This window comes from Heteronotia binoei, chromosome 7 (genome assembly GCF_032191835.1).
Source record: "Heteronotia binoei isolate CCM8104 ecotype False Entrance Well chromosome 7, APGP_CSIRO_Hbin_v1, whole genome shotgun sequence".
NCBI lineage: Eukaryota > Metazoa > Chordata > Lepidosauria > Squamata > Gekkonidae > Heteronotia > Heteronotia binoei.
This window is the reverse complement of record NC_083229.1, coordinates 124,649,396-124,662,220: the sequence shown is the minus strand read 5'-3', so window position 1 is coordinate 124,662,220 and position 12,825 is coordinate 124,649,396. Positions and strand designations below refer to the sequence as shown.

The 12,825-nt window shown below is 45.6% G+C and overlaps 1 protein-coding gene across 1 annotated transcript in view; it reads right to left on the bottom strand.

Moving 5' to 3' along the window:
• Positions 1-12,825, bottom strand: part of LOC132575492 (cadherin-9-like) — a 144,198-nt gene that overhangs the window by 68,380 nt on the left and 62,993 nt on the right. The window lies entirely within an intron of this gene.

The window sequence follows — 12,825 nt, the reverse complement described above, 5'->3', positions numbered from 1 at the left end:
TCTATTTTTCTCTGTCAAAAGTTGTTGGTAGGTATGACTAATACACAGTCAAGGAAGAAATGAGATGTGCCTTTTGAAATCACCCGATGGCAGGCAGGAGTGGGCGTTCTTCCTGGCGAAATCGGTGATTTGAAGTTTGCAGAGGACACTCACTGTGCTGAAGCAGACGATTACGCTTCCGTTAAAATACTTTGAAAGAACAAGGTTGGTATACGTAGGATGGCAGGGACGGAGAGCAGGGAGCCAATCTGAGAATGGGTGAAGGATGATAAATATTAGTTTGCAGCTGGCCATTCCCCCCCCCATCCCCCTACACTCCACTTATACCTATTAGCAAGAGACAGCCCAGAGTTGTGTTGCATGCCTTTCTGCCCAATTTGTTTCGTGAAATTGTATTTCTTTTGTAAGCTACTTTGAGGCTCTGCAGGGGAGAATAGTGGAGGAGAAAGGTATAAATAAAAATAAATCCGGTGAGTAGAATAATATCCATCACGAGGTAAAATATTCTATTAAATCTAAGACTGTATCCCCCCCGTCCCCCATTCTCAGAAGCCGTCATGTATAGTGATTCCCCTTAACTTGCCTTTTTCTTTTTCTTAGGGTTGCCAAGTCCTCTGTTTTTGCATGTGCAGAGCACAAGCGGCGCGATGACATCACTTGCAAGTGACATCATAAGCCGCCCTGAGCCTGCCTCAGCGGGGAGGGCAGGGTATAAATAAAATTTTATTATTATTATTATTACATCATCACGGCAGCAATGTCGCACGCCAGACGCTCTAGGAGCTTCCGAGAGAACTCTATGGTTTTCCCAGAGGCTGTAGTGATTTGGGAGGGAAAACTCTATGGTACCTATTGTACCACAGAGTTCCCCCCCAAAAATTGCTAGAGCGTCTGGGAAAACCATAGAGTTTTCCCGGGAGCTCCTAGAGTGGCCGGCGCGCAATGTCACCGGTGCAATGACGTCACTGCAAGTGATGTCATCATGCCGGCAATGTCAGGGGAGGATTCCCCCTGCCGGCCCAATGTGGACCAGTGGGTTGGGAGCCTCCAGGGTGGGGGAGCCCGTGCCCGGCCCGGAAACTTGGCAGCCCAACTTTTCCTTGATGGGGCAGCCTCTTTTCTTGTTCTTTGTTTTTGTGGTGCAGAGTGGTAAAGCAGCCGTACTTCAGTACTGGGGTCTGAACTCCCTGCTCACGACCTGGGTTCGATTCCAACAGAAGCTGGGTTCAGGTAGCCAGCCCAAGGTTGACTCAGCCTTCCATCCTTACGAGGTCGGTAAAATGAGTACCCAGCTTGCTGGGGGGAAAGTATAAAAGACTGGGGAAGGCAATGGTAAACCACCCCGTGAAAAGTCTGCTGTGAAAATGTTGTGAAACCAAGGCCACCCCAGAGTCAGAAACTAATGGTGCTTGCACAGGGGACCTTTCCTTTCCTTTTTCCTGTCCCCCTCAGTTTTTTACATGTGTGTAAATACATGCTGACCCAGCCTAGGAAACTGAGGAAAGGAAAAGGAAAGGTCCCCTGTACAAGCACCAGTCCTTTCCGACTCTGGGGTGATGTTGCTTTCACAACGCTTTCACGGCAGACTTTTTATGGGGTGGTTTGCCACTGCCTTCCCCAGTCATCTACAATCCCCCCCCCCCCCCCAGCAAGCTGGGTACTCATTTTACTGACCTCGGAAGAATGGAAGGCTGAGTCAAACTCGAACCGGCTACCTGAAAACCCAGCTTCCACTGGGCTCAAACTCAGGTCATTTGAGCAGAGCTTAGGACTGCAGTACTCCAGCTTTAACACTCTGTGCCCCGGGGCTCTCTAGGAAACTGAGGGACCACCTCAAATCCTTTTGTCTTTGATAATGGCAAACAACAGGCTGGTGATAATTCAAAACTAAGGAAGAATTTCATTTCACTTCTATGGGGAATCGTCCAGTAAGCATCAGGTCGGGAACTTGCTAACAGACAACAGGAATGAGATAACTTTGTATAATTATACGCAAGAGATCATTTGTCACCATGAAGTAGCTGTTTGGTTCTAGACAGGTCTTTAAAACTGTGGCAAGAGAATTCTTGACAGTTTCTGTTTAAATAAAGTCTTAAAAATACTTAAGTTTGTGAAGGAACATACACAAAAATTCCAATTTTCCTACTAAAACACTTGATAGGGAATCACACCCATTTACCAGGAGCTATTTCCCTCAAGGAAAGACTACTTGCCCCTCTTCCTTATTTAGGATTCTCTCTCGATCCTTTACTCTTTTTAATTGAACTTCAACTGAGTTATTACTCTCAACCGCCAAGCTTAACTGCCTCTTTCAACCATAGACTTCAATTTGAACCCCTATCAATCAAGACCAGCAGGGGGGGGGGGAATTCTAGCAGGAGCTCCTTTGCATATTAGGCCACCCCCCCCCGATGTAGCCAATCCTGCAAGAGCTTACAAAAAAGAGCCTTGAAAGCTCTTGGAGAATTGGCTACATCAGGGGTGTGTGGCCTCACATGCAAAGGAGCTGATGCTAGAATTCCACCCCTGCAGACCAGTATAACATATTTATCATTCAATGTCCGTTACACCATGGTAATGGTGTATAACCACACGCCGCTTCAGATTTAGGATGGGTTAATTCAAGAGTAAATGAAGATAGGTAGTGTAGGATGGCTTTGATCCTGTGATGCACAAATGGAAACATAAAAAAGTCTTAGCGCAATTTCACTTGTGCTATGGGAGCACATACAGCCGGGGCTGCGTGAACTGCACGGGCTACCAGTTATTTACCGGATTCATTACAAAGTGCTGGTCATTAGCTTTAAAGCCCTATATGGCCGAGGACCTGCCTACCTTAGGGACCGTCTCTCCCCACATGAACCCCAGAGAGCACTGAGGTCAGCAGGGAAGAACCTGCTGACTATCCCCAGGCCAAAAGAGGTAAAACTTCGAAGTACCCGTACCCGGGCTTTCTCTGTTATGGCTCCACAGTTATGGAACCAACTTCCAGAAGAAATGCGGGCCCTGCGGGACTTTGAACAATTCCGCAGGGCCTGCAAGACCATCTTGTTTCGAATGGCCTTCACTGACTAGAACTGCTAAGTAAGTTCGCCATCTAGGGAATAGCACAAAATATTAATGTTACTGTTTTTAGAATTTTAATAGATTTGAATTAATTGTAGTTTAAAATGTTGTACTGTACAATGTAGATTGAATTTTGTTGTTAGCCGCCCTGAGCCTGCTTCGGCGGGGAGGGCGGGATACAAATAAAAGGTGATTGATTGATTGATTGATTGACTTGCACAACACACACACACACATGCAAGTTCAGTACTTGGAAGGGAGTCCATCAAGGAATACTCTGTAGAGGTAGTCAATAGGAAACCTCCTCTGTTTTTCACTTGTTTTGAAAGCTCCTTCCTCGAGTGGCCACACATTGGCTATAACTTAACAGCATTTACGTGCGTGCAGTGAGGGAAAAGGCTTTAAACGGGATGAGCCAGATTCGTCTAATCTTGTCAGATCTCAGAAGCTAACTGGAGTTGGCCATGGTTTATACGCCGACAGGCCACCAAGGACATCCATGGTGGCTACGCATAGGCAGGCAATAGCAAGCCACTTTTGAAGACTCTTGCCTTGAGATACCTACAGGGTTGGCATAAGCTGGCCACAACCTGATGACATTTCCCAACATATGAACAGGATATATGAACATATGAAGCTGCCTTCTACTAAATCAGACCCTCGGTCCATCAAAGTCACTATTGTCTACTCAGACTGGCTTTCCAGGGTCTCAAGCTGAGGTTTTTCATGCCTACTTGCCTGGACCCTTTTTAGTTGGAGATGCCAGGGATTGAATCTGGGACCTTCTGCTTATCAAGCAGATGCTCAACCACTGAGCCACCGTCCCTCCTGGGGAAGAGGGTCACGGGCAAAGATTTTTAAATTTACATTTCACAGCAAAATGTGATCAACAGAACCCGAAGAGGTCTCAAGATATACAGGTGCTATTCTCTGTGGTCAATAATATTTTAGAACTGGGCTAATAATAACAATAATAATAACAATAATAACAACAATAAAATAATATTTTGCATTGATAACCAACCTTCACTCTGAATCTCAGAGTCTCACAGCAGCTTACAATCTCCTTTACCTTCCTCCCCTACAACAGACACCCTGTGAGGTAGGTGGGGCTGAGAGAGTTCTCCCAGAAACTGCCCTTTCAAGGACACCTCTGCGAGAGCTATGGCTGACCCAAGGCCATTCCAGCAGCTGCAAGTGTTGGAGTGGGGAATCAATGCCAGTTCTCCCAATAAGAGTCTGAGCACTTAACCACTACACCAAACTGGCTCTTTCTGAAGTTGCTGGCATGATGATGCCATTTCTCAATGCAGAAGAAGAAGAAGAAGAAGATGATGATGATGATGATGATGATGATGATGATGATGATGATGATGATACTGGATTTAAACCCTGCCCTTCACTCAGAGTGGCTTGCAATCTTCCTCTCCCACAACAGACACCCTGTGAGGTAGGTGGAGCTAAGAGAGCTCTCACAGAAGCTGCGCTTTCAAAGACAGCTCTGCAAGAGCTATGTCTGACCCAAGGCCATTCCAGCAGCTGCAAGTGGAGGAAGGGGAATCAGACCCGGTTCTCCCAAATTAGAGTACACACACTTAACCATTATACCCAACTGGCTAGTTTATTTAATTCTGTGTTTAAGCCCTTTTTGCTTATTTCAGAAATGCTGTGTGCTTGTCAAAGATATCCTTGTAAAGTAGATTGTCTTTTCGTTGTTCTTTCAAAATGTCTCCTTTTCTTTCACCTGAATTGTCCACATGCATTAAGCAATACGATTGAAGTTTTTCCGCTAAGGCCGAACAAAGCCAGCTAATGGAATACATAAAACGGGAGATATAAACAGCCAGATGTTTTGTTTCCCATTCTCTGAAGTCTGAGAAGTTTGCTTTTGCTTCGACGTAACCTATATTTTGACTCAACAGGAAGCACAAAGTATCTTCCTCCTTTCACCAAACGTTAGGTAACAAAAACAGCAAAAGCGTGTGGAAATGCTTCTAAGGAGGCACCTGTTTAAAGGCTTCGGTATTGTGCACACTTACTCAGGAAGTAAGCCCCTTTGAACTTGTTTTGACATGCTTCCAAATTAATGTATGTAGGAACTGGGTAGTACCAGGCTTGGGTTCAGGGGGTCATTTGCCAACCAATGAGAGCCGCTGGTGGAAAATAATGAGAGCGGCTGCTGTGAAATAATTGTGGCTCCCCCCTCCCTCACTTTGCAAATGTCACACTGCAGTAAAGGGGGAAATGGCAGCTTTATTACTTTATGCTGATGGATGCCATGCTGTCACTAAGATACCAAGGGACAAATTGCCCACTGTAATGGTACACGCGCCCCCTCTCTTTGATAACCGCAAATCAGTGGGCATCAAGGAGAATTTTTTTGAAATTTCTGTGTGTCACAGATAACAACAGGGGAAATAGGTCTTACGAGCACAGTGTCGTGTCGGAAAGGGTGGAAGAAAAGCAGGGCTTTTTTGAGCAGGAACGCAGTTCCGGCTGGCTTGGTGTCAGGGGGTGTGGCCTGATATTCAAATGAATTCCTGCTGGGCTTTTCCCAACAAAAAGCCATGCGTGGAACAATGGTGACATCAGGGGTGTGTGGTCTAATATGCAAATGAGTTCCCGCTGGCCTTTTTCTACCAAAAAAAAAAGGCTCTGCAGAAAAGTATGGGTTGTTGGCGTTTAATATTTGCAGCCCATACTAAGGTAACGGTGCAAAAGGAGCGTAAGCTGTTTTTCTAGAAAAGAACCCCCAAACATTTTTGCATTTTATCCTTTTCACAACTGGAATTTTGTGCTGATGCATGCTACTTCTAAAAAAAAATTGTAATATTGTTAGGGTTCACAAGTCTTTCTGCCACTGTAGCAGGGGACTCCGGTCGCACACACCAAGCATGTGTGGTGCAATGATGTCACCTGGAAGTGAGGTCATCATGCTGGGCACATTGTGCTGGGGGCACTCTAGGAATCATGGTAAAACTCTATGGCGCCATAGCGTTTTATCATGAATCCTAGAGCGTCCCAGCCGACACCCTAGGAATTGCAGTAAAAACACTATTGTACCATAGAGTTTGTAGACAGGAGATGGTAAGAGGTGGCTTGCCATCTCCTGCCTGTGTGACACGACCCTGGTATTCCTCGGAGGTCTCCTAACCAAATTCTTAGCCAGCTGACCCTGCTTAGCGTCTGAGATCTGATGAGATCACGCTTGCCTGGGCTCTCTAGGTCAGGGTGTTCCCTATGCTATTTCAGTGCAATTTTAGACTTTAAAAAAAAAAGAAACCAGAACATCCCTTAGATTTTTAGTTTTTTTGTCCTACTTGCCCACATTGGATCAGACGGGAAGGGACCTTGACAATGCCTTATCTGAAGGACAGCATCTCTAACTGTGCAGAACACGTCCCTTCATATTGCACTGCAGCGTCAGCATTAGGGATGAGCAAAATGTGCTGAGGTGGAGACTTGGAGTCCTTAATGCTTCTTCTTTTTTTTTTTTGTCCAGCGATTAGAACACTGTCGTTGAGGGAGGGGAGAAAGTACTCTAATAAAACTGGGAAGGAAAATGGATCTGTCAAATAATTTTCAAGTACAAGCGTGATGGGGGGAAAAAAAAACTTTTAGTGTTGATTTAAAGGTCACCTGTAGTTTGAACTAGTCAGCTGTGGCAGTTCTCCATTTCGGACATTAGCAGTTATGGTGATATAAAAATGAGAAATAGTCGGGCCAATGATAATCCGTTAATTGATGGGAAGGAGATGTGCCCGGACAGAGATCACGCTTCACACAGTTTAGGACACAGATCTGTTAGCCTTGATACTAGGGCTATGACTTCGGATCTACCTCAGCCCCCCAAAAAATACACCTGGAAAATTGTTATTTTGGGTTATATTTTGGAATCCCATATGCATCTGGGTTTTCTCAGGAAAACCAGATAAAATAATCCTGGGAAAATCCCAGATATATTTGGGAATTATTGGTTGATCTGAACACAGGAAGAGGTAGGAACAGATTGCTCCCACCTCTTGCCTGTTTGTCAGGCTTCTGCAGTCCCTTTAAACTTTAAAGAGGTTGCAGCTGGAGACCCTCCCCCCACTTCAGGATCATCAGAAAGTGGTGGGGGGATGTCTGCTGGGCACTCTATTATACTCTATGGAGATCAATTCCCATAGGGTATAATGGAGAATTGATCTGTAGGCATCTGGGCGCTGTGGGGCCTGTTTTTTGAGGTAGAGCCACCAATTTTTCTGCCTAACATCCGCTGCCTCTCCTCAAAACACTCTCCAAGTTTCAAAATGTTTGGACCAGGAGGTCCAATTCTATGAGCCCCTCCAAAAGGTACCCTAGGCTTGCCAACCCCAGGACCCAATGGGGGTTCTTCCGCTTGACCAGGCTCCTTCCTGCCTCCAGTCAGCTGGCCAGCGGGGGGGAAAGCCCTGCCCCCAGAGGACCATGTGCCTTTCCACCTCCGGAGGCTCCAGTCTCCGATTGAAAGACTTCCTCTTGGGATGGTGTGTCTGTGTGTGCTTTGAAAAAGTTGGCAGCAACTCATGAGTAGAGTGGCCAATCCCTCGCTTCAGAGTTGCCAGAAACGGGGTGGTGGGGGGGAACATCTGCTGAACACTTAATTATTCCCTATGTGGAGATCGATTCTCATAGGGTATAATGGGGAATTGATCTGGAGGTTTCGGGGGCCCTGGGGGAGCTGTTTTTTGAGGTAGATGCACCAAATTTTCAGTATAGTATCTAGTGCTTCTCCCCAAAGTACCCCCCAAGTTTCAAAACGATCGTACCAGGGGGTCCAATTCTATGAGCCTCAAAAGAAGGTATCCCTATCCTTCATTATTTCCTATGGAAGGAAGACATTCGAAAAGGTGTGCTGTCCCTTTAAAATGTGATGCCCAGAACTCCCTTGGAGTTCAAATATGCTTGTCACACCCTTGTTCCTGGTTCCGCCCCCAATGTCTCCTGGCTCCACCCCAAAAGTCTTCTGGTCAACCCCCAAAGTCCCCAGATATTTCTTGAATTGGACTTGGCAACCCTAAGGTACCCCTATTCTTCATTATTTCCAAAGGAAGGAAGGCATTTAAAAGGTTCACAGTCCCTTTAAATGTGATGGCCAGAACTCCCTTGGAGTTCAATTATGCTTGTCACACCCTTGTTCCTGGTTCTGCCCCCAATGTCTCCTGGCTCCACCCCCAAAGTCCCCAGATATTCCTTGAATTGTACTTGGCAATCCTAGCTCCCAAGCAGCCATTTTCTCCCAAGGGAACTGATCTCTGTAGTTTGGAGATCAATTGTAATAGCGGAGACTTCCAAGTCTATCTGGGCTCACCAGCTTCCCCAACAGGAGCACGGGAACTTCTGCCTTTGCAGGTTCTTGCTTGCCACTGGTCAGCTGGCCAGTGGGGAAAATCCCACCCCTAACTGACCAGTTTGGGTCTACTTCCAGTTTCAGGCCTACTTCCGGTTTTAGGCCTACTTCCAGTTAGGAGAGACACTCTTTTTTTGGGGGGGGGGGGGACTCTGTGGTTTGAAGCTGAATTTACTATAGCGTTTTACCCCAAAAAAACAGAGTGCCACCCTCAACCAGAAGTAGACCCGAAGATGCCCAACATCACTTCTGGTCTCTCAGAAGGATGTTGGGAGACCCCTGCTAGCCACGTAAGTCAACCTGGCAACGTTACTGGCAACTCTAGCCTTAGAGTTGCCAGCAGCTTACAGAAGAAGTGCTTTGCCCCTTTAATTGAGGCTTGCTGTGTGGAAATGGATAGCTGAAGCCTTTCATAGCATGGAGGTAAATATCATCTGGCAAATAATATTCCATTAAGCTTCTGTATTTTCTCCAGACTTCTGGCCTCCTGGAATAATTTATCCGAGCACTGTTGGGGAAATTGGGTGGTGGACTACATGACCCCGGATCCTATCCAACCGGGCTCTTATGCTCTGTGGCCACGGTTCTCATGATGTGCGAGACTGCTTTAGACATAAAACATGCCGTCTTTTTGAATGCATAGAATTGTAAAGAGGCCGACTAGCCCAAAAAGATCGAGGACGCCCGATGTGGAAAGCTTTATAAAAAAAGATAGTGAAATGTAAAAGTCTGGACTTGTTTGATTATTTAAATAGTCTCATACTTTGTTCCGTTGCGGAGGCTCAAACTGTCAAGCTTAATTTCAGCTCTGATGTGCCAAAATTGGGTAGCCTCGACATGGATATTTCAAGTGACATCTGTGCTTCCTCTTGAAATTCAGCAGCGAGCCAAACATATCTGATGAGTGGTGCTTCTTTCCTCTCCTGTGGTTTCTCACCCTACCCATTGATCTTTGAGGGCAACTGCTATGCCAGTGGTGTACAAATTGCACAGCACTTCCAAAACATGTCACATCTGATGACAAGAATACTGTGGGGAAAGAGGAGTGTATCGTGGTCAGGAACAGCTCTGTTTATACCACCTTTTCATTCTCTAATCATCTAATGGATTGTTTGGCTCAGAGGAGTCAGCCCAGGATCAACCATGATCAGTCCCAACTAGGGTTGTCAAGTCCGCCGCGGTCTCTGTAGAGTTTCCCTCCCAAAACCATAGAGTTTTCCTCCCAAATTGCTAGAGTGTCCGGGGAAACCATAGAGTTTTCCCGAATGTTCCTAGAGCTGCCGGAACGCAACGCCGCCGGTGCAATGAGGTCGCTTCTGAGTGATGTCATCACACTGGCAACATCGGGGGAGGATCCCCCTGCAGCTAAATGTGGGCTGGTGGGTTTGGAACCTCCAGGGCAGGAGAGCCTCCGCCCAGCCTGGGAATTTGGAAGCCCTAGTCCCAACCCATAATGTTTGCTACCAATATGCTCTGTTCTACCTCTGGCTCTCTTTCCTTTCCTATAAACCACCCCTTCCTGTTCTTTGGTTTGCCTTGCTGTTGAATTTTGCCTCTGTGTGTGTGTTTTGTCATTACTGTTATTTACTACACCTATAACTCAACTTTTCTGCTCAGGCTCCAAGCAGATCTTTGTCTCTATCTCTCTCTCTCCATCCATACATCTATCCATCTGTCTATCCATCCGTTCATCTATCTGTCCGGTCAATCAGGCAGCATAATGCAATAGGATAATGCAACAGGATGAAGATCACAGAAGTTAGGAAATAATGCATGCAGAACACTGTCCAAGGCCAAACATATTTACTATGCAAACAGTGGAGTATCATAAATGGAGAAGACAGTGCAGTAAAAGCAAGGAGGCCCATACACATAAACCAGGAGTCCCAAATCTTCTGGAGCTTCTGAGCACACAAAACAGCGGCTATAAAATAGTAGCTGCAGGAGGCAGAGGTCGCCACAAAACAGCTGCCACAACTTACGTCCAGTCACACACCGGAGATTTTTTTGCTGTGGGGGCAGCTGCTGCAAAAGCAAATTTAAAAAACACCCACAGAACAAGGTGAAACTCTAAGTATAGTAAACCAATTGCATTTATGGTGGCATTCTAATGAATTCTTTGCTTGCTGATTGGACTATTTAAATTTATTTATTATCTGTTTCGGGCTCTTCCCTTCTTCTATGTGCGTATGGTGACTTTTGCATGTATTACTTTATCTTGACTCTGCGTGCTGTGCTATGTTTTCTTAGCATTCAATAAAATGTTAGTTTTTTAAAAAATTTCCAGTGGTCAATCAGAAGCCTCGCTGGACTCACTAACTAGTGCAGAATGCCGCTGCCCGGCTGTTACTAGGGCTCCCAAGATGGGAGCACATTCGGCCAGGGCTTCGGGATCTGCACTGACTGCCAATAATATTCCGAGTCCGGTACAAGGTGCTGGTCATTACCTTTAAAGCCCTATATGGCCTAGGACCTGCCTACCTTAGGGACCGTCTCTCCCCACACGTTCCCCAGAGAGTACTGAGATCGGGTTCGCAAAACCTGCTAGTAATCCCCGGGCCAAAGGAAGCCCATCTGAAATCCACCAGGGATCAGGCCTTCTTGGTAACAGCGCCTTACTGGTGGAACCAGCTGCCGGAAGAGGTGAGGGCCCTGCGGGACCTAGGGCAGTTCCGCAGGGCCTGCAAGACAGTCCTCTTCCGGCTGGCCTACAACTAATTGACACTGAGAATTTTTGGATGGAGCAAGAATGCATTCTGAGAGACCGCTGGTTTTTATGTCCTATGTTTTATTAATTTATTGTTTTAATTGTCGCTATGTAATTGTTTTTAAGCCAAACCTATGTAAGTTTTATATGTTGTAAGCCGCCCTGAGCCACTTTGGTGGGAAGGGCGGGATATAAATCGAAATATAAATAAACAAATAAACAAACAAGCTTTCTCAAAATACTTGGCCAGTGCCAGGGAAGAAGGAGGAGGTGGTGGAAGAGGAGGAGGATAATGGATTTATACCCGGCCCTTCCCTCAGAGTCTCAGAGACCCCTGCACTAAACATTGCACAGACTACAATCCTATTCCCTTATAAAAGTGCCCTTCTGGACTGTTCCATTATACTGCAACTCTGATCCCTTCATAAAGATGCCTTCTGATAGACAGAATCACAAAAGTCCAGGAGCTCTCCTGACCTCCAACACATTCTACAACCATAAGTATTATATAGTGAGTTCAGCCAGCTTGAGGTAAGCAAGAACATTAACTGAACAAGAGCAGAACTGAACACAAACAGGGAACACCACTCCTTATATCCATTTGGCCTGAGTTAACCACACCCCCTTTGTGGGCAGCAATCCACCCTATTGGTCTCTCCAGGATCCCGGAGGGCAATGAAGTCTGCTTCAAGGTCAACCTACAGACATAACAAGCCAGCAGTCAAAACAACCATTACACAACAGGTTCGGAAATGAAAACTAACCAGCCTTGGTTAGACCTAATGCTAGATAGTGAAAAATAGGTGTAATATTACTTTATGGTGAAAAAGGCAGAAGGGAAGAGGGAAGAGAGGGTGGGAGAAGACGAAGATCAGGTAGAGGGAAACAAGTTTAAATAAGCCATGGGAAAACTCTGTGCATGCTCCATTGCTAAATGGTTTTGGAAAGCTGCATTTGCAAGGAGAGTTCTTCTTGATAAACAGACAGATGTGCTCACTCAATGAATTTTTAATCCCTTCGGATAGTAATCTTTATCGTAATCAAGAGAAGGGAGACATTACTAAATATATCTTGAGTTGTATAAAACAAATCAGGGCTTTTTTTTCTTTTCTTTTCTTTTTTGGTAGCAGGAACTCCTTTGCATGTAGCCAATCCTCTAAGAGCTTACAGAGCTCTTAGTATGGGGCCTACTGTAAGGTCTTGGAAGATTGGCTACATCAGGGGTGTGTGGCCTAACATACAAAGGAGTTCCTGCTACCAAAAAAGCCCTGAAGCAAATATTTAAAGTTTTTTTCAATAGTGCATTTTCAAGCCTTTTTGCTAGAAGGGGGAAAAAACAATATTTGCAGTTAAAACACTTTGGATGGACGTAACGGCGCAGAAATGTCAAACAAATTGCTGTCACTGACCGTTTCATTATGTACGCCACCGTCAGCCTGTTAAGCATTGTTTTCAGAGTTTCAGTGCCAAATGACAATAACCATCAAGTACATACAGTAAATGGCATGTTTCCATTCGACTGCCACTGGTGTAAGCCGTATGGCAACCAATGGGGTGGAAACCGGCGGATGACTATGAAACCCATTTGCTAGTAAAAGATATCGTGCGCAAAACGGGAGCTGGTGAATTGATATTTATGGAAGCTTTTATTGTAGCTTAAATACGGAGAATAACCTCCATT